At 44.0% G+C, this 21,891-nt stretch overlaps 1 long non-coding RNA gene across 1 annotated transcript in view; it reads right to left on the bottom strand.

The window, feature by feature from the left end:
• Positions 1 to 19,015, bottom strand: part of LOC114857254 (uncharacterized) — a 121,830-nt gene extending 102,815 nt beyond the window's left edge. Inside the window, exon 1 of the long non-coding RNA XR_005897818.2 lies at positions 18,922 to 19,015. This is a non-coding gene — a long non-coding RNA (uncharacterized LOC114857254). The remainder of the gene's footprint in view (positions 1 to 18,921) is intronic.
• Between the last annotated feature and the right edge of the window lie 2,876 nt (positions 19,016 to 21,891).

The raw sequence follows: 21,891 nt of genomic DNA, 5'->3' as shown, positions 1-21,891 counted from the left end.
ACATTCGGGCTCTAATTTGAGAAGATTAGGTCCCCGTGCTGCTAAGTCAAACACGGCATCACAGCCTTTCTGCCGCGATATGAGACGGTGTCACGCTGCTGCGGCGCTGCTGGCAGAAGGATGTGCGTGTGTGGAGCAGGAGCGCCAGTGTGCAAACGTGTGCAAAGGTTATCGAAAGGAAAAAAAGGAAAAAACGAAATATAAAATATCAGCTAAATTTACCAGCGCAAACATGTTGGACCGATGCCTTACAACGAGCTTTAACAGTCGCCCACACGCCTATCGTTCTATAATTCATTTCCTGTTCTGCATTAATACGGCACCACTCAGAAGGGGGAACTAAAAATACATTCATCCGGCGCCGCATTCCGAGGGAGACGCGTCTTGATGAAACGCCACCTTCACTTCGCCACGTGTGTAAATGTGTGAAGGCCATGAGATGGCTAAGCGATTATCCGCGCCGCTCGCTCAACATCTGTAAGAGGTTCATCTGTGCAGCAGACGTCCGTGGCTCGGGCACTGCCTCCGTGCCCCTGTGGAAAAAGAGGCCTGCCAGAATGAGGAATGACGGCAAAGGCCCTGATTATTAGGATTAATTGTCTTTTAGTGTTGCAGTGGAGCAGGAGCGCCGGGGTAAAGCAAGGTGGAAATAATGAGGGCCAGCCAGCAGTCACCGTGTTTTCTTTATAAGCACAAAATAGTTGGCTTAAGGAGTCCCAGTGTATCGGGGCGACTTAGATTATAGATAAGAATGAAGTCATACAGTAGTAGAGCATGATTGTGATGCTCCTGAGTGGAAGATGGACCCCACAGACCGAGCATTCACTTCCTTAGAGTGGTAATACAGGTGCAAACACATCTGCCTGCTTAGAGGCATCGCACATAATAATAATAATAGTAATAATAATACTAATAAGTTTGAGAGGCTCTTTAATCCTAAGATATTAAGCGATACTGTTGTGATTTTACCAAGTTGCCTTATGTCCTTAAACTGACGAAGAACTGTTTCCAGGACGGCTACAAATAGAAGCCGCTTCACCAACAAACTGTCTAAACAGCTGTCACTTCCCAGCGCATTCATTCATCATTATTAGATGCTAAGTGGGGGATAGCCCCTGAAAACCTCTATTACCTTTATGTACTCTGCAGAAGTGTGCCACAGATAACAGATGAGGCCGGACTTGATGTGAAATTAAATTACTTTTTTTTTCATATTTGGGCACAATTAATGGGTTTTTCGACGCGTTGAGCCCGATGGGCCCGTCGCGGGGATTGACCCATCTACTTTACGCTGAACCCCAGGCTGCATGCGAGCCATGCTAATCTGTGTACAGCCAGACGGGCCCCCTTCAATAACTTTCACAAAGTTCTGCATTGATGATGGAATGTCTGTCAGCTGCATGTCATTAATTTTGTACATGATTAAGCGCGCTTTTATGACACTTGTCAAGTGGAAGTTTTGAGTTGTCACTGCATTGTGCAGACAGAATCTGTTGCACAAATACGTGGAGCCTTTGTAAAATGTTTATTGTGAACATTAAAGCTCTATTTAGTCAGTGAGAGTATTCACTGTATTAAAGGTAATACAGTAAAGCCACGTTTGACTCCTCTTTTCCTCAGTCCTTCAATTAAACATGACTTCTATCACTTCACTTTGCTCGTTCCTACTTCAACCTTCTCTGTGTGGCTCATGTTCCACCTCCTGGAAAGGCTTGAATTGTGTGTTTCCCACTGAGACGCTACATTTTTTTTCCCGTGTATAGTCAGATTTGCTCTGTTTTGTATTTGAAAGCACCGCTGGGTCACTGCTCTCTTCCCTGTGGCCTTGACGGTGACAAAACAACAGCTGAGTAAAAGTCATAGGAGGAATGTCTTTGATTGTGGAACACCCTTCCAAATCGCACATAGCCTTGGGTAAAAACACGGAACAACAACGCAGAGGTACTGTACAACACAATGGAGGCGCTCAACATGAACTAATCAGCGTTTTGGGAATATATAAGTCTCTTTGACTTTCAAGACAGTCAGGGGAGAGACAGAGTTTCCAAGTTGTTTGTCATCTAAACAAATCTTCCCTGCAGCATTTCTTCATACTTCCAATAATAGTGACTGGTTCAAATGCCAAATTATGCTTTGCTCTGACATATTGCCCACACCATGTGGTGCATGCGTGCATTTGTATATGTCTCTGCATGTGTGCGTCACCGTGTGTCACAATGACAGTGTGTGTGTGTGTGTGTGTGTGTGTGTGTGTGTGTGTGTGTGTGTGTGTGTGTGTGTGTGTGTGTGTGTGTGTGTGTGTGTGTGCGTGCACCTGCTGTTTGTATGCATTACTGTATATATTGGTGGAGGTGGCTGGTGGCGATGTACCAAACTAGTCATGGACCTGGAGGATTAGATTTACCATTTCAAAGATGCCTGTGTTCCTAAAGTTTACACACACACACACACACACACACACACACACACACACACACACACACACACACACACACACACAATCACCCACCCACACACTGCTTCCCCAGCTTGTCAACGTGCAACGTGGGCTGCGGAGGCTTGTGCGAACAGATGGGAGGAACCAGCATAAAATAAAGTTAAACTAGAACAGAATGACTATGCAAGTGGCGTGGCCGCCCTTTGTTTGCTAGGAAGGTGATCCTCAGCAGCTGGGGATGATGGAACGCATGATTAAAATTACCAGAGGGAATGATTAATATCTCCTTAAAGCACACACTTCCAGCATATCAATCATCTCATTACACTGGAAAAGTTAATTGTGTGAGGGGAGGGTTGGGGCCCCTGAACCATGAAAAAGTAGCCCACCCCTCGACATGTTTACTTACAAAGCTGAGCAGACCCAATAACTCCATGTGTTCTGTGCGGCGTTTGGAGAGTTTGAAGCGTTTCCGCTGAAAGCACTTGGCGAGCGACGCCGCACTTGACGGTAAGTGGCGTTTTCGACCAGCGACAAAACTTCGCCGGCTCGGCGGCGGCCGGGTGTGGGCTGACAAACATAGAGTTAAACAATGCAAAGTGCGACGCACACACTGTACTGTAGCTCCACAGCCAGCTCTCATCCCTTTTGCAGAGAAACGTTGGAAAAGACAGTTGGGTAGTGGAGTTGGGATGAGTTTCCTGATGGGCCTGTTTTCCGGTCAGGCCTTTAAAAGGGCAGCGCGCCTCCACGTATACAAACAGCAGAGCAGCTGAAGATTATTTAAGTGCTAAACCGCCATGCAAAAAAAAAAAAAGAAAAAGCAGGAAAGGAGCTGCGTTCGCGTGGGGAGACGAGGGGAGGTAGGGGTCCTGGGGCCGACGGTGGCCTAGATTGCCCTTGCCTTGCCTTCCTCTCCCCTAGCCGCCAGTGTGTCCTACTCTTTGCCCTCTCTGCTCTGCTGCGCTCGCTCCCCCCCCACCTCTCCCTGCGTGCCTACGCTGCCTGAGCCAGCTGCTCCCACTTCATCTTCAGCAGCGTCACCAGGCGGGGTATTAATCATGTTTTTCGAGGGGGACACTCTGCTATTTATCTCTCTGACACTTCCAGCATTCAGAGGCCCGTTGCCGGGCACAGCCCATTGAGTAGTAAGATTACACATTACTTCGCTCCATTGCTTCTCCCTGCCCTCTCCATTGACTAGCTGTTCAACGGTGGCATCGAGCTTGCACGATCGGACATAATTTATGCCCTACATGTATGAAAACACTATCCTGCTTCTGTGTTTTCACCCGCTATGCTTCATTGTGGCTAATGTGCAGCGTGTATACATGTAATAGCAGTTTTCTGAGATGTAAGAGACGCAAAGTTAGTCACGCTGCGACAGAACTTTCAAAAATAGTTTCCCTAATGTTTCATGTGCCTTTGCTTCTCGTGTAAAATGCGACGTGATTAAGACCTTTTCCCGATAATAGGATTGGCTAACATGTTTGATAAGTGTGATATTTTACACACAATCACAGGAAAAGCTCCAAGACGAGAATTTCTACTAATTCCGAATACCATACAGAAGGTGTCTGCTTTCAGTCAGCGATTGCACTCGCTTGGTGTTCAGCTCTGAAAGAGACAGTCACTGGAAATGGTTGCAACTGTGAAATCCAATTACACGTGTTGACCCTTTACTTCTTCCCGTGCTCTGCGCATAGAGGCACTCATGGTGTAACTCACGCCATAGATTCAGATCTCAATCCAATCCTTGTGCGTTTGAGCGGCCAATGAATAGCAGAATGAATGCACCACCATTCTCCTGATATTTCTCTCAGTTTCAGACTCTTAAATGTATAAGAATCCTCAGGCTAAAGTAATCTACCACCTCTTCCCAATGGAAGTTTCTCAAACAACTGAATTATAGAGGGGATGAAAAAGGTGTCTCAGAAACAGGAAGCAGTTATGTTGGCTGATGGCCAGTCTAATGGGCTGATGGGAACGCTGAATGAACGGCTCGTTCTCCAGGGATCCCCTCAGCTTTTGGTGAAGTTCTGAATTGAGAGTGTCAACTGACTCCTCCTCTGCTCAAAATGGAGGCTAAAAGTGCATTGAAATTCTGCCAAATAGTAAATCAAATATGTGTTCAAAAAGGAAATGAACATTTTTAGAACAATAGAGTTAAGTAGACCCTCAACCCTCTGCCCCATCCCCTCTCTCTCTCTCTCTTCTACATTTATGTCTCTTCTTTTTTTCTTCCCTTTGCACACACATTGATGGGATGCCTTCAAATGTACAGTAAGATGACATTAATGTTGAGGCCTTGATGCAGCATTTTCCACAATAAAGGTTGCCTAAAGCGACGATGACAGCACGGTCCTGCAGGTTCACTTTGAAGCACTGCTCATTTCCAACCTGGATCATATCTTTACACAGATCCCAACCCTACTGTCTATCACATTATGTAAAGTAGTTAAACCGGAGACATTTGATGTCTATTTGTTACTGTTTAATATGTGTGAAAGAGCATATGTTTCATCATATTCACAAAGCAAAAATCTTGCACAAAGCTGAAGAAGAAGAAATAAGTATGGCTCAGTTATTTACATTTCTCCGGGCCTTTACAAGGCATTAACTTTAATATTCAGTTATGTGCAATTACTTAGTTTTATTATGAAATTGTTAAGGGTAATTTACATCATCTGTGTATTTATACTTACATTCACTCACTCGGACTGTTTCTGGCTCACGAAGGATAGTTTGTCACTTTATGCTTCTTTTATGGACAACTTCCAAAAAGCCCCTCACGAAAAGTGAAGAAAATATGGAACACGGCTGCACGTGAACTCCCACTCCCACACCCCAGATGTTTTATAGAAGTTCAATCGTCACTCCCTTTAAGTCCCTGCTGCTCAGAGCCAATCAATCTGCTAATAGGAGACAGGAAATGGCAACAAGGCTTAATGGCTATAATGTCTACCTACTCGCTCTGTAAGTGGTTCTGCACAGGGCTCCAAGCGGTGGGTGTTCATACAGTATGAGGAGGAGGGGGATGTTGTTGGCTGAGGTGTAAGGAGCACAAAGACTTAATAAAGTGACGGTGTGTGACATCTACGGGCTAAATATAGCTGGAGACGGGGAAGTCTGATTTGTATCGCCTCCTCAGAGCGAGTGCCTTTTATCTGTCCGTGTGTACTCTCCGCTCACCTGGTATTTAGGTTGTACTTGCCGTGCATTAATATAAAATATAAGGCAAGGGACTGGAAATATTAACCATCAGTCAGTATGTCATGGCTCTGAGACTGTTGGCTTCTGTGTAGAGGATGGCTCTGAGATAAAAGCCCTGGACTCTCGTCAAAAAACCTTGGAAATGGAGCACGGTCTATAACAGTGATAACAAGAATTTGGCTTCAAACAGGTAGAACATCAAATACCCCTGCATGTGTGTGTGTGTGTGTGTGTGTGTCAGTGTCCACTAAGGGTGTGTTTTCATAGATGTAGGTGTGTTTGAACTCTACCTCTATATGTGCTGTACATCTCTGTTTTTACCCACTATTATGTTGCGTTGGAGTCGGTGTGTGTTTCTGTGTTTATGCAGTAAATCCCTTCCATTTTAGCTCTAATGACACAATATGTTGCTGCTGAGGCCACAGAATTTGGACATATGTCCACCTTTCTTTTGATGAACAGAAATTGAGACCAGAAGAAAGGGGACAACATTTGGACCAGGGAATCACCAAAGGGAATAAGATGAAAAGAGAAAGACTAGATGGCTAGTGAAACCCTGTCATGACCAGCAGAGTGGCCCATTCATCTGCTCTAATTCAGGGCATTAGTGCCTCACAGGATCAACATTGTCAAGGCTACAAACAAGAATTGTTATAGACTTCATGGCTCGAGATTCTTTCATGTGTCTCGCAGCATTCTTTTATGCACTAAATTTCATAACAGTGTGTGAGAGTCATTGTAGTGACATCAAAGTGGAGAGCAACACTTCTAAGGAACACGATGCTGAAGTAGTTTAATATACACAGTATTTGTTTTTCAGAGTGCTGGGATGTGCCTTGTGCACATATGCTGCGGCCTTAGGAGTAATATGAGTAATAATAAAGTGTTAGCATGATTAATCACCCTATCTGCCACTGGTTCCTGGAGGACTGCTGATATTCTATCCCCAAATTTTGTATTGATTCTGATCAGACTCTGTAAAGTTGTGGCATGACCTTTCTTTACAATTCGCCTGCCTGGGTCTCTCTCAGCATCTGTGTGTCTCAGCAGCAGAAAGACTCATTAATGGTTTTGCAGGTGCCTTTATTGCTATGTCCCATCTTTGGACCTATGATTGATTGTTGGCATCAAGCGAAATTGGAAATGCTCTTTGCTGTGATTGTTTTGTTAAACACCTGCACAGTATTTATTACAAAGGTCAGATTGCCTTGGTTCCCTCGTCTAAGAATATATGATCCCAATCTGCCTCAGAAACAGTTTCATTTAGACATACCTTTACACTTCACTGCAGCTATAGACTGTGCTCAACTGCAGCGCGCAGCTTTAGAAATGCTAATGCGTTTTTTCATTGTGTGGAAGTCCCAAAGAAAGCAATATTCAGATGTTTTTCTCTGTCATACCTCAGTCAGGATTCGCCCACTTTGTAATCAGTGCATCTATTTTAATTAAGCTGCCATATTTGATATTTCCCATATCACACTAAATAACCGCACTATTTGATTATTTGCCTTTCCCAGTAGCTGTGTGGTCGGGATCAATAGATGATTATCAGCAGCACAAAATGTGTGTCAAAGCTTGTAAGCATCCAGTTGGTGCTTAAAACACATGCAGCCTTGTTAACAAATGATTCAGGGTTTTCATTTCCAGTCAGAAATGACAGAAGATGAAGTCGTGTGGAAGAAAACGTTAGTTAACTGAAATGCAGCATGGTATAAAAAAAAAATCTTTCAACAGCGTATGAAACTTGATCTGCCTTATCATACACATACCTTTAAATAATGCAAAATTTATATTATAGTTATATAAATTTATATATAGTTTATATATATATTAGGCATAGGAAAAACTGCCTCAGGTGTAAAGCAAATGAATAAATTAGCTTGCACAAATGTATACATTTATTTAAGCATGCAAATGTAAGTACATCTGCTGCAGTAATCAGTTTAATTGTTTGCTTAATGAGCTGCTCATTAACGGCTGGAAAGTAAAGTGACCCACAACACTTACAAATTTAGAGAACTCATATATAACAAAATATATTTCCCTTATTATACTTTAACGAGAAACAAATACATCTTTATCCTCCGACATGCTGCAAATGCAGCTAATTTATAATGCAATGATCAAATAAAGAAGATTAGCACAGAACGCTGGATGAGGAGGTTATACTTTTACAAATTGCAAGATTCTTAAGCTTCAAGGCGTCACCAGTGTCTCAACAAGTGCTGTGAACTAACGCACGTGCCATTAGTATACATTACAGGACACTGTTTGAACTTGACAGGTGAAGCAGGATTCTCGCAGGCAAAAAAATCATTGACTCGTCAACGCTGGGGGTGAAATAAAGAAGCTCTAAAACCCCGCGATTGCCAATAATAGGCCATCATTACTCAAATTACAGCAAGCACTTATTGGGTTTAACGTAATGAAGAAAACAACATGATCAATCATCATCAAGGTCTGGTGTCATCGTGTCAGAGCCCAGGCCCGGCGCTGTGACGGTGGGGCAGAGCTCCATCTCCAGGGGCCAGGAAAGGGCCACGTCCTTGGGGCAACCATTCATCCTCCAACATCAACATCTCACAGGGTGTCGAGCGTTCGTTTTGATTTCAAAACGCAACTACGACCGGCAATTAATGGAAAGATCCGAGCAGCATCACCCAGATGATGGAACAGATGTTCTTAGCATAAGCTCACCGGTGCTAATTTGTGTAATTATTTAGTACTAGTATATCCTCTGTAGCCTTTGATCCATGGGCACCTCTGCCCAGATGTTGGCTTTCGTGCATCTTTTGGCCGGCAGAGACGACAATAAAGGTTCCTTTTCATTATACCAACCCTACACTGTCAGTCACTCACATGCTCTGTTATCATTTTAATACACCGCCTGAATGTGTTGCACCAATGTGCTGACAGACTGCTTTCTGAAAGTAAGTCATTGATTAATCACACATCCAGTAAATCAAGATCAGAATTCAAGATAAGAACTCTTACTGTGCTGTTTGTGCAGTGAGTCTATTAAAAACAATTATTTTTTTTATTTTATGAGCTCTACAGCATCACATTCATCGTTGTGTACGCCCTGTCATCTCATCTTCTCCCGCTCATTTGCCATTCAACAGTTCAACCAGCCTGCCTGCCCTCAATCTCCAGCAGGAGATGCAGGAGGCACAAAGCAAAGTTTTATTGCTGATACAATCCCTGTTTAGATTCAGTGTGCATGAAAGCGCCTAAAGTTGCCCACCGTCAATAATGAGGTCTCATTTACACAAATTACTCCGAACGCTGATTAGGTATTATCTAACAGCAAGGGCCACCTCGATCAATCATCATCAGCCTGTGGAGCATCAATGGACATCGAAAGGTTAACCCAGATCTTGGAGGCCCTGCCAGTGTCAGCAGAATCAGTGTGGGAGGCCTCTATGCTGTCGATAGAGCAGCCAGACAATTAGGTAATGATTAAAATAGCGGCACCTGGGACTCAATAAGAAAATGAGCCATCCAGGCATAATTTGAGAATGATTTGTTTACCAATCCATATACCTGTAGATGAAAGTCACGGATGCACTGTGCAGTGTATTAAAGGCACTGAGTCATTTCTGTTGGAGCACTAAATTATTCAGATGTGCATTTGGCTTTTATTTTTTTATGAAATTAATACTTCCTGGAACAAAGAGTAAATGTTGGCCTTTTGGCCTATGTCACTTTAAATGCATCTAAAATGCTTTATAAGAACATTTTTAGACAACGAGAAGCTAAGCACCTAAACCCGAGAGAAAGGTCAAAGAAGGATCCAACAACCAGTGTTGTGGCAACAACAAAGTGGGGCAGCACATATGACTCCTAAGGTACATCAAATGACTTCAGCATGAAAATATCTTATTTGTCTTGTTAGATTCATTCTTTTAAACTCAAGTGTGTGTAAGGTGAACATTAAAATGTGGAGGAAAAGCTGAAAGATTCCAAACAATGATGGGAGAGGATTGTGTGTTTGATGGCAAAAATTGAATAAGTACTTGATCCAGGAATGTGTATTAAAAATTATAATTGGACTTGTTACTTCATACATTATCACTTGAAGCATGATTATCATTGTGCTCTACATCAACACCCAAGGTATGACTCCCCATAGTCCCCATGTGGGCTTCAAGGCCTCTGCATAGCACAGCATCATCATGTTACTGTACCTGTGCTGGAGAGCTACAGTAGGTCACTGTAAGGAGGCAGCTTTGGTCAGTGGATAGAGAGAAGTACAGTACATATATATTACATATATATTATACATATATTGCTCTATTCAATAAACGTGATTCTTTCTGCCTTATAATTTTGATCCTGTGTTCGATTGCTTCTGGTACTTTTTTTTTATAACCTTCCAGGTTTTGCAGGAGAAGCAGAGCTGTGTCAACCATTCTGCAGCTTTCTGATATAATTAATGAAATGAAAGTCTTTGTTTCCCACTATTTGCCTAGTGTGGGATGAAAGATGGTGATAATAATTACAATAACTTGACCTCTAATATTAGACAATATTTGTTCTGCATTTCATAAGGACACGTGGCAAATAGGAACGGGGTGGTACCACGGACTGGAGCTTCATCATTCACCTATAATGAATAAAAAGCAGTGGTTTACGAATTCAGATCACATGATCCAGGGCCACAAATATTCTGAGTATGATTAGTTATATTACAATGTTTGACATTATCTGGACAAATAGGATTTGCCTCAAGGAGCATCGGGACACAAAGCCAAAATTCAATACCGCGATCCTCCCTGCGTTCATCTTATTCGGCAGCACTTGGGAGCTTCCTCAAGCTAAATATTTGCTCTTTGGAAAACCTTGTTACCCAAATCAGCTGGTGGCCCTCAGCATACATCCATCCCATAAGGAGAGAGTGTCAGAGCACGCTGTGTGCATCCACTAATACAAATGAACTTCCTCAGAACAGCCTGGCTCTTGCAGCAGTGAACAAACAGCGCAGGCTCTTTATGTAATGGGTAGCAGTGGGGCACAGCGAAGAAATGATGAGACACGAAGGGTCATTGCCTCTGGATATAGGCGAGTGCTATCAGGCCACTAGGATTAACACGTCCCCCACAGTCAAGTCACATGCGTTCGCTGCTCTCTGTCAAACAAGTAGGGTTACAAGTGTTATTACTCTCACCTTTCAGAGGCCATTTTGGAAAGAGAGATCATTAAATTAACCGCAGGGCACTGCACTTGTGACCAGAAGTACATAAGCCACTCCAGGCCGGCGGCCTCCAGTCTGTGTTTCCTGAGATCCACATATAGATGTCCTCAGAGAACCAGTGCGACGCCGGGGTGAGACTTGGTCTGTGATGGTGTTAGCCTTTTGATCATCGCGCGCTTAACACAGTAGATCTTCATTATTGAGGCTATTTTCACTGAATTCGCTTAGAGGAACATTATTTTCCCGTGACCTGGTTCAATATCTGGTACTTCACATTGACTTGACAGCGAGCTCTCTCCTCTGCGCGGCTGGTGAAAGGTAATGAACGAGTGCCTCAAAGAATGTTTCAGCCATCAGTCTGCAGCCTTTCAAAGAGGAGGTGATTGACAACATCCTATCAGTGTAAGCGCGCGGTGTATTATCATAGTTGTCCATCCTGTCTAACAGGAGAGGATGTCCCTGTCTTCAGATGATGCTTTTCATGAAGCGGTTCTGCCCGATCATTGTCAATAAATAAATCTGATAATTGTCAGTGCAGACAGCTGTTTGTGACAGCTTTGTTGTCTTGACTCACTGCATCCTGTCATTCTCGCCGAGGAAAAAGTGAGTTTTATACACTCTGACTGCCATCCGGGGAGCGGAGACATTTGCACATGAATCAATTGTCAGCATCACTGTACTCTGATAACTCGGTGACAGCTCAAATACACCGAGAACGTTGTTGTGCACACTTTTCTTGGCGGCATCCAAAGTTTGTGCGGATATTTTTCCCAGTCATGTGATTCAAGGAATCTGGGATATCAAGGTTATATCTATCATTATAAAAACAGAAGTGCAGAAATCTTCAGAATTATGGACTCGAGCTGAACACGGATGAAACATCTTTTTTTTTTTTTTTTTTTTAAATATCTCCTCTTTCAACAGCTACTTGAAAGTGAGCCTCTCCGATTATGATTGTGGCTCTTGTTGCTCAAGATAACTGCTTGACATTTGCTAAATCAGTCAGTGTCAGTCTTGCATACTCAATTTCCCTCCACTTGAAAGCTCTCTCCAACTTTGGCATTTGCAATGTTCTGTCACTCAAGCAGCATTTGCTATGGGTATCGATAAACAAAAAGTCTGACAGCACAGAAAACAAAAATCAGGGTTTTTTTTACTACAGAAATAACTCAGGGTGCCATCCATTCGAGCATCTGTACTTAAAATGATAGATGCAGTAAAACCACAAAGTTACATGCATCAACATGAAGCATTTTAGCTTCACCTTGCGAGAGGATGCCTTTGACGGCAGTGGTATCCTACAGTACACTGGAAAAATGATCTTACTTTGAGGCCAGTCAACTGTAGAAATCCTCATTTAATTTTTGCCTGTAGGTAACATTTTTATCTCCTGCTCTGCAATGACTGAGTGGAGTAGATATCATTTAATAAAGGGTATTACATATCAGAACGCTGATGACAAATCGGACATGTTATGCGCTGCCGGGATTTAACCGGTGAACCTTCTCCTTTGGAAATAATTGGAGCTTCACCGAAACCAGGACCGGCAGCAGGAAAATCACCGTTATTCTAGTTAGACGCACGAATTGCAAAACTACCGGCGCACAGTGGGAACCGCAAGCCACGGGTTAATAAGTTTAGGAAAATGAAGATGACCTTCTGTCAACAGGAAGCCACTTAGCCCGGTGGCCCGTGGCACATTGATTCGCCGTGGTGAGAGGCGGCCTCTCTGGTTGCACTTCATCCCGGACAACTCTTAAATGTTTCGCCGGCGTCCGTGCGCTTTGAGCGAAAGCGGCGGAAAAGATAATCACTGCGATCGGTGTTCTTGGAGGCTCCGGCCGGCCGCGCTAATCTGCTCACGCCAACGATCGCGCGCTCACTTGTGCATAATAGCTCTTAAGTTGCCCCAGCCCTGCGGCACGCCGGCACCCGCCCCGCTGCCTGCGCGCTTCAGGCCTGATCAATTAAAACGACTCGAACGTTTAAAGGCCTGTCAATAAACAGTCCCCTATGACTCAACACTACCTGTTGAAGTGGATCTGGCACATGTGAAATCGCTCGCTACCAGTCAGTGAGCCTCGCTGTCATGAATGTTATAGGTAAATCACATGTGTGCCGTAGCATTGAGGAAAACAAAAGGTCACATTTTAGCCAATGATGGAATTTGTTCTCCGATGATCCAGAAAATAAGTTTTAATAAATGACTCCATAGAGTTACAGTACTGTATATAACGCGAGCTGGTGTTCACATTGTACGTACAACGCGTTCGGCATCTCGCATCCATCTGCGCCGACGTCCTTGAGATCTGACACTAAATCAATAGTGTAAAATACCAAGTGTCTGGAATATAGCTGCATTAACGTGAACGACAACAAAAAGACATTACATTTGCATGAGGAGCGCGAGCAGCAGTCACCTCTCTGTTGTTGCACATGAGATTGAAGTTGATGCTATAAATGGGCTGGATTACTCCCTTCAGGGAGCCTCGGTTGACACGTGTTACTAAATCTTATGGAGATGCCATCTGCCACTGTGTTAGCTGGTGGGAATGCTGACCTCTGCAGACACCGAAGTCATCCAAAACCGCTTGGATCGGGATGAGGAGGGACACTGACGCAACCTTTTTGTATTTATGAATCTTTTCTTGTGGAGTACATGAGTTACAGAGGTGCCAGGTGTGGATCACACAGTCTTAGCCTTAAGGTCCATATACGAAGATCCTACAGATGAGAAGGCGACTGAATGACTTCACGCTGCTCGCTGTGTTTCCTGTTGACCTGAGATGCCGGGGGGTCAACGTCGGACCCGAACAGCTGTGCCTGGAGTCGGCCGTGGGCGGACTCGCTCGCCTGGGGTCGTAGCACTGACGTAGCGTACCAGGCCCGGTCCAGAGCTGTGAGTGACGGGACGAGGCAGCTCGTCGATGCCTTTCACGTGGGAATCACAGCTTGCAGCAATGACGAAAAGAAAACGTCTGCAATCCTTTGTGGGAAAACTGAACTGTGAGTCTTTTGGTCCCTTAATGTTTCTCTTAAAGTAAACTTCTGTCCAAAGTTTATTAGTTCAGATAACATTTACGTCCCAAGAAATGAGCAGCTGTGTTTTCAGTCCTCCCCACAAGGTCATTTAATAGACACCAGCTAAAAATAGCTCCTACTAAAATTTCTTTTCGCAACAATTGTTGTATTTCCAGATGCACAGACGATGATTCACATGCAGCGCAGTTATTTGTTTTCATTCTTTCTTTCTACCAGAGATTATTTTACTAAACGTGGCTAATTTAATTAGGGGATTCTTAATTTTTCCTGACAACCGGAAACCGCACATTAGCGGTGGCACTTGGCTAAAAGCCACGCTTCAAAGACGGCAGCGTTTGACAGTGAAGGCATCACTTGTGTCAGAGTACCTGCTTTGCTGCGTTGAACCGTTGTGCAGCGCTAATCAGTCGGCGAGCATTTGGAACTTCTCCTGACGACTGAGCCATACAATCTGCACACCTCAAAGACACCTTTTCCTATGGAACAGTGGGGGGCTGCTCACTTTACAGTTTGTAAGTTCTTCACTGACTCTTGTGTAGAAGTTTGCAGGCTTATTACTCAAGGGGGGGTCTCCGCTGTTTTCCCTGCATGTCCCATGGGTGTCTTTTTCAGCTGTAATGAGGCCTCCTGGACCACAAAGCTCTCTTTAAAACAGGGAGTAATGAGTCCTTGTTGGCAGAGAGAATGGGGATTTGCACTACTCAGTCGAAAGGGAAGGTCACCGAGAGGAGTTTTATTTTGGGAAACTGTCTTGTTTCTGAACCAAACAAAGCTTAAAGGGAAACACTACAAAGTCCTAGTCCAGGAATTGACTATCACGGTCTAAAGGCAATTCAACACCTTCGAAGTTCCAAGGCAGACTTGACAGCTTGTATCCTATATCCTCGCCCGCATGGCAGGAATTACGGGGATGGCAACATACAGTCATTTGCAGTGGCTTTTTCACAAAGTGCCACTTATTATATAGCAGAAATTACAGTGGATGCATGAAGGTACAGTAGATTATATCAGCAAACTAATGGAAGTGCAACAGAAGTTCGTACCCAAACATTTAAGTTATGTTAAAAATGGCTACATCCACCTTTATTATGCAAATCGCACTGTTGGAAAAAGCACTGCATCAAATCCCGGTGCTTTACAAAGGAGGAACAGGATGCACAGGTTAACGAGTGTGTTGACTTCACCCTGAAAGCGGGTTCTGGCCCTACATTGACCTACAATGGAGAGGAGCCGCCGCAGCACCTGCCGACCCCCGGTCGGGCGGGTGGGAGGCTCCCTCGCGTCATCCCTCTGCACCAGCAATAGCAGTCACACAGACGGCCACCATGACACATCCGAGCATAATGGGCCCTGACAAGAGGGCAAATCATCAACACAGGCCTGATAAGCATTACAGCCAGATGACAGCGAACAGAAGTGTATTAGCAACAGTGTGACATATCACATTACCACTGTGAATACAATAAAGGAGATACTGAACACTATGGCAGCTTCACTGACCACCCATTTCTTCTTTCTTCTGCCGGGCCATTATGCCCTATTAGCTACAACTAATTTGCTTCACACAACTGTTACCCAACAGAGGTATTATACATACGGTGATGCTGTAGATTTAAGATAAGCACAACATTTGTGGCCGGGTTCCAGCCGCACAAAGCCTAATGCGCTGCCACAGGTTGACTAAACATGTAAACATGTTTAACATCTTTGTGTTAAATTTTAAAGGGCATTTGCCGTAAGTCAGACCTGAATGATGTGTTTCATGACATGTGCTCTGTACTGTAACTGCATCTAAATGTACGTTTGCTCTGATTGTGCCTTTCATGAGGCTGGTTTTACGACATGCAAACGGTGGAAAATCCATTTCCCTTAATTGTTTTACCACTTGCATTGAAGGCAGTGCCATGTGTAACAGGAACCTCCAGATACTGGGACAGGTCTTGAACCTGATAACTTGTACATGTTTTATAGCTGTTACATTATAAATTATTTCCACAGACTGAGGCCTTGAGGGATCGTATTCTCTCAGCTTCAGTTACTGGTAACATCTTTTAATGATATTAACAAATTTGCAGCTCTAGTGTTTCAGCTTTATCTGGGAAATCTTAAACGGCTCCATGGTAAATACTTGGTTATGATATTATCAGGCGCAGCCCATTGTGTGCTGGGTGGATCATATGGCTATTAAAAGTGCGCCAGCAGTGGTAATAACTAAGCTCATAAAGGCCTGTTGCTGCCTAACAGCCTGTCTGCATTTCCTGTTGTAACAGTGAGATATTGGCTAGAAAAGCAGGAAAGAACAATCATTTTAATGGTTGCGAAAGCAGCTTTTACGGTTTATTTTTCATGGCTCTGTGGTGCTTTGTTAAACCTCTCATTAACCCCGTTTTTAACTTCCTCTGCCATATTTGACACTACTGCGGCGCTTCAGCCGTGCCACAGCTAATGAGACGCTCGCTCTGAGCCCAACGCGAAGTGTTTTAGGGTTTACACCCTTCCAGCCTTGTGCAGCGTTCAATTAGCCTCATGCTGTTCGTACCTGCGGATTCCTTTGGCGAACGGACTCCCTTCCTTGTTGGCCATACATTCGCTTTACCATGCCTTCTCATTAGTTGCATGTGGGCTATGTTTCCAGAACAGTTGCCAATAAACCGAGGTGTTACTATTAGAGGATAAACAATACGATATAACATGGCATTTATTCAGGCATATGATTAAGAATCACGCTGTTAAACGTATGTGTTCTGTGTCCTTTCATGGACTAATAAAAGGCCACTGTTGGCATTATCAAAATTTTACTGTTTACTTTATAGGGGCACATTATCTGGTTTGATAAGGTAGTGGAAAAGTAGATTTTCTTTCCAAGGTTCAGTTTAGTCGTATATGCTGTTCTCGGATTTAAGCTCATAAGATAATGTGCTAATTTCCTTTTTAGTGTTTGTTTGATACATGCATTGCATAATGAGCTGCCAGATTTCATCCTACAGACCCGGTCCACCTGACAACTTTTAATCTCAGCGTGGAACCATGCCAAAGCCCATTTTATCCCAAAGACAGGGAGAGGGATTTGGTTCCACTAATGGAGTTCAAAGATTGCAGCGTGTCAGATGGGGAGTCATGGGAAGGGAGTGACAGCAGCGGCTATGAGGCAAAGAAGAGTATGTGCACGGCTACGCGAGCGCTCGTGTGTTGTTTAAAAGGGCTTTTTGCTCCATCACTCCTCCTGTCACCAATTTCCTCGCAACAGTTCTGACTTTTAATAGACTAACAGACGAGGATGAGGAAGCGTGGCACCAAAGGAGCGCAGCATCGGAGTTAGAGAGGCGTCGGCATCAGACCAGACAGCTATTTATGGGAGATGACAGTTTGCAAATATCTCAATCTGGGGAAAGGCACTTGGGGTGAGGATGAGGAGTGCCGTGAAATTGGAGGAGTCAGCAGCCAGCATTTATTTCATCAGGCTTTTTCCAATGAGGTGCAATTGCCTGACAGCATTAGGTTATTGCTGGATTTGTCATAACACCTTCAAACCCGTCCTGCATGGATGTGTGTCTCCAACCAAAAACACGCGAAGAAGGAATGGCAGAAAAACGAGCAAATAAAAAATAAGACAAAATATGAATTGCTGTGTGTTGTGGTTCACATGACACAATGAGAACGGAGCTCCATGTTCCAGTAGATTCTAAGAGGCTTGTGCAACGACAACATAAATACTGTAATGATGCAATCGCCCTTTTTTCTGAATGTGGGACAGTTACTGTGAGTCACCCCAGTGACAAATAACAAATGCTAAAATACTGGGCCTCAATTTATCAAGAGTCATCATGTTCAGTGGCTGCTGCGGTTTAAATGCTCCGCACACACCCACCCATGAACCACCTACGTCACACCGCTGTTTGTATTCATCCTCCTCCTTGGATCAAAGCAGTGTCAAAGCCATGACGCGTGGAATTAGAGCAGGCAGGATAGCAATTTGCCAGCGTTGCAGCTGTACAAACAATATTACAAGAGCGATATATTTACAGAAGGAAGCCAGAAATTTGCCAAAAAATCAGGAGCAAGGTGGGACCCAGAAGACTGATATGGTTGGACTGGACCTCCACCCAGTGACCCAGTCCTTCCCCTCGCAGTGCTAAACACAGACGAGGAAGAAACACTTTCAAAAGTGCGTGTGAAGTAAAAGCCACCTTCACAATGTAATCACGTTAAGTAAAGGCATATGTTGAATCACAAGCCTATATATGCAATTATCATTTTGGTCAACTCTGGCCTTTAAATGAGGTCTGGAACCAACTGATTTCATCAGCAACAGCTGCATTTTGTCATGACTTCTAAAACGCTTACATTCCTAAGAGGCTCGTGTTTCAGTCCACTTAGAAAGGTCGCGACTTGTTCAACTACTTTTAGTTTCAACTGGTATTATAGTGACCTGGATTTTATTGGGCATGGCAGTGTGTCCAAAGCAGCTTGCATACAAGCCGTTAGACGTCTGATGTCACGGCTGGGTCCGGTGCTCAGGTTAGACGTCCAGCTGTGCAGCGATAGCTCCACAAAAGACAACCTCAAGATCTGCGCCCTACTCGATGTCTGTGAATGTGCCCTATTAAACGTGGCAAGTCCACGTCCGTGCTGTTCTCACGGATCTGTGTTTCCAGGCCAAGAACACAACAATCAGCATCCAGGTCTGATTATCCACATGCAGCCCAAGTCAAACTAAGGAGCCCAGAGCTTCTTCAACTAGACCCCTGTGTATTTAACCACACTTAACTTACAGATGAAGTCAGGATGCATTAGTCATGATGGAACACAGCTATGTTGTATACCAAATTGAACTGTGAAGCCTGGGATTCAAGGACAACTAAAAGCATCACCATCACTTGCATTGGTCAGCTCACTCAATGCATTTCTTGCTTGAATGTTACTTTAACTATGGCCACTGCTCATATAAAAGCTTTACAGATTACAACAATATAAATCAAAGCATGCTAGACAGACAATAATAGAAATCACAACAACAGTTGTAACATTACTTTACCTTTGCTGTTTTGTCTTGAAATGTTTGTGCTTTGGTAAATCAAGACCATTTCCTGTTGTTTCCACTTCCTGTCCGTCACTCAAATCGGTCCCTGTCACTGACGGTGCAGCTCAGGGAGGCGCTGCAGTCTCTTTTTGACTCACTGGCAATGCGGTAAGTCTCATTTTGCTAGCTATAGTCTGTTGGCTGTAATGATTCAAATCAACATTTGCAATAAAATGTCCACAAAGTGTACTTTGATTGATATTTCCAGGAGATATTCATGCTGAAAGTGATTTTCTTTGAACCAGACCATTTTTCATTTGTGCAAAGTTCAGTTGCCTTTATTATGACACCAAAACTATTCAAAAAGACCTTGTTCTCGTTGAGCTCATATCATTAAGGATTTGCAATTTTCAAGCGCAGGCCCAGTTTTTAAGTCACAGTTTTTAATCCAGGAAATGAATACAGAAAATATAAGCAAACATATTCACTAGCAATAAAATACAGTACAAGGTTTAAATATTAAGAAAGTTAATCAGACAAGCGTTTGATAGATGGTGATGAACGTTGGTGATATCAGTCCTTCCACTTAGAAAGCACAACTGGTACCTCCTGGTCCTTGAACACATCTGATATGGTATGAAAGTAGAAGGAGATGCCATGTTGCTGCCCATAACATCATCGCTGTGTTAGTGGAGGGTCAGTGATGCTCTGAGGATGCCTCTCCAAACTTAATGGCACTGATGCCATTGGATGACTTTTTATGTGTGCAGTAATTGACCACCTACTGTGTAGGACATCATGTATTGGTATCAACACCTACCACTACACCTACCGCTTCTTCAGCAAACTGTCCTATAGCTCATCAGGAGCAAGCTCAGGCACATGGAGGCCATACAGATATACCATTACTCTATCCTGTGTGTTTGTTTCATAGTATGGCATAACTACTCAAAATGAACATACATCACATACTGTAGTAATCAAAGCTTTGTATGAAATCAAAAGTAAGACGTTACTTTCAATCCTGTCATGTCACAGAGAGGTCATTGCGTGCACAAGATTATGTAAAACCATTTAGGAGGGACTGTTTGCGAGGTGGTACGTTTTAATTGCTTCAGACACATTTGTTTTGAGACAAGCGTCAAATTCAGAACATTAAAGTAGATTTCAGTGGATGAGCACGTAAAAGACATGTCTCCAGGGACCACTGTGATGTACCGGTAATGAGTGGAGGTAATGAAAGACTTCACATAGACAGATGTATCCATTTAAAACAGTAATAACTACAGTTAAGATGGCAAAGAGCAAATTACAGACAACTTTCACTAAGCCACGTTTGTTCAGACTCTTCGGGGACCTGTCATCTCTAGCGAGTCCCTGGGAAGTTGGGGGAACTCCTGATGACTCTCATTGCCCCTGAAACAAGGTCAAAACCACCATAGAGCCAGAATGACAAGTGCTACTGGGTACTGTACCTCCGAGACCACGTCGGGCTCCCTGTGTTATGCACAACGCGTCCACTGGCAACATGGGATGAAATGCTTCCTGTAAATGTGACGGTGGATTAAGGAATACAGGCTTACTCTGCACGCCGTGCAGCACAATTCGAATGCTCACAAAGAGCCCTTTGAGTTGTCACATGCTGTGGATAATTTTGTTCATTTAATCCATTTACCTCCAACATCACAACATACAGTATTGTATAATGTCACTTTGGAGGATAAGAGGCAGAAGATGTCTATCGGGGAAAGTGAACCTGTGCTGTACGGTCATTTGTCTGCATGCAGAGCATGTGTGACCTACAGAGGGAGCGTGTCCATCCATATAGATGGCGTATCTGCTGACTGACAGGGTAAATGACACTTTATGGAGCTGCGCTGTTCATCAGGCTCCATGTGTGCGCGTGTGTAGGTTAGGCACAAACCCTTCACCCCACGTCTGTTGTTTCAGGTGCGGCCTGCCAGCGAAACTCTAAAGGTCAATAGACTCCAATGACGGAGCCGATCACGTCTTCCTTCTGTCCTGATAGAGAGCAGCGTTGTTCACGATCGCTTCTGCCATGTAATTCCTTTGGCACCGTGTCACTGAGATGCTTCCCAGACAGCTGTGTGCTTTTAAGGCCTTTTGTTGTGGAGTCACAGCAAGTGATGGATGGCGCTCAACTGAATGAAGATGAACATCTTCCTGTCTGAAGAAGGTGTCTGTGCTGTGTGTGTTTGTGCGCTCGGCAGCGCTGCCTCCGCTTTGTCTCCTTTTGGAGGGTCCAGCCATTTATCCTGATTTAGTCTGGAGTGGTAACATCAGTACTTCCCCTTTGTGCCGGACAGAGACGGATATTCAGCCTCCTGAAGCCTTAGTGGGTTTGTTACAAAGCTGGGGTGTAAAACTCAGAAGAATAGTGTTTGTTTAAAACACTGAAGAATAAAGTGTTTGTGTATTCCTCTGTGTGCGTGAGAGAGAGAGAGAGCGAGAGAGAGAGAAAGAGAGAGAGAGGGAGAGGAAGAAACTGTGAGCACATGAGTGTCTTTGTTTGTGAAAACTGTTGCCTCTCACAGTCAGCGTGCACGGAGCTCGCCTGTGCCAAAGCAGCGCTTCCCACGCAGCTAATGGCAGGGATGTGGAAATGAGTGGCTGGCCCGGGCGGTGGAGGCAGGGGATGTGTTAATTGAAAGTTAGGATCACTTTGTGGCCATTACAAGGAAACCTGAGATGTGTTAACGCAGCGGAGTTAGGCAGCACCTGCTGTCGCCAGCTAATTGTGTTGGGTTTGGTCATGTCTGTCAGGAGAGGGTTCCCATCACGCCTTGCCTCCAGTTACAGCTGTATTACTGCCAGAGTTGACATTACGCCGGCGGCCTCGGGGGAGACGGAGGCAACCTGCGACCTCGCTGCCACGGCTCCGGCTGACGGATCCTCCAAAGCCAATATGAGTCTCAGTCGTGCTATTATAATTGTATTTATTAATCTTCTTTGGGAACATTTTTT

The sequence above is a fragment of the Betta splendens genome, chromosome 6 (assembly GCF_900634795.4).
Source record: "Betta splendens chromosome 6, fBetSpl5.4, whole genome shotgun sequence".
NCBI classification, from domain to species: Eukaryota; Metazoa; Chordata; class Actinopteri; order Anabantiformes; family Osphronemidae; genus Betta; species Betta splendens.
Note: the sequence above shows the minus strand (reverse complement) of the source record. Positions and strands in the feature narration are given on the sequence as shown.